We start from the raw sequence: 228 nt of genomic DNA, 5'->3' as shown, positions 1-228 counted from the left end.
GATACTCTAACGGCTATGACGAACAACAACCCTTCGTGCCGCCGGCTTGTGGAGACCCCATGTCCTGAGATCGTGACCAGCGAATCCGCACAAGCTTCTGGTCTACCGGAAGTAAGCTGGCGGACGCTGCGGTGCGTCAAGATGTGGACCCGGAGGAAGGCCCAGCCCCAGCTGTGGATGCTTCACTCTGCACCGCGGCAAACGTCGGTAGCGTAGTGACGGGTGTGA

The sequence above is a fragment of the Plasmopara halstedii genome (genome assembly GCF_900000015.1).
Source record: "Plasmopara halstedii genome assembly, contig: Scaffold_292, whole genome shotgun sequence".
Taxonomy (NCBI): Eukaryota; Oomycota; class Peronosporomycetes; order Peronosporales; family Peronosporaceae; genus Plasmopara; species Plasmopara halstedii.
Note: the sequence above shows the minus strand (reverse complement) of the source record.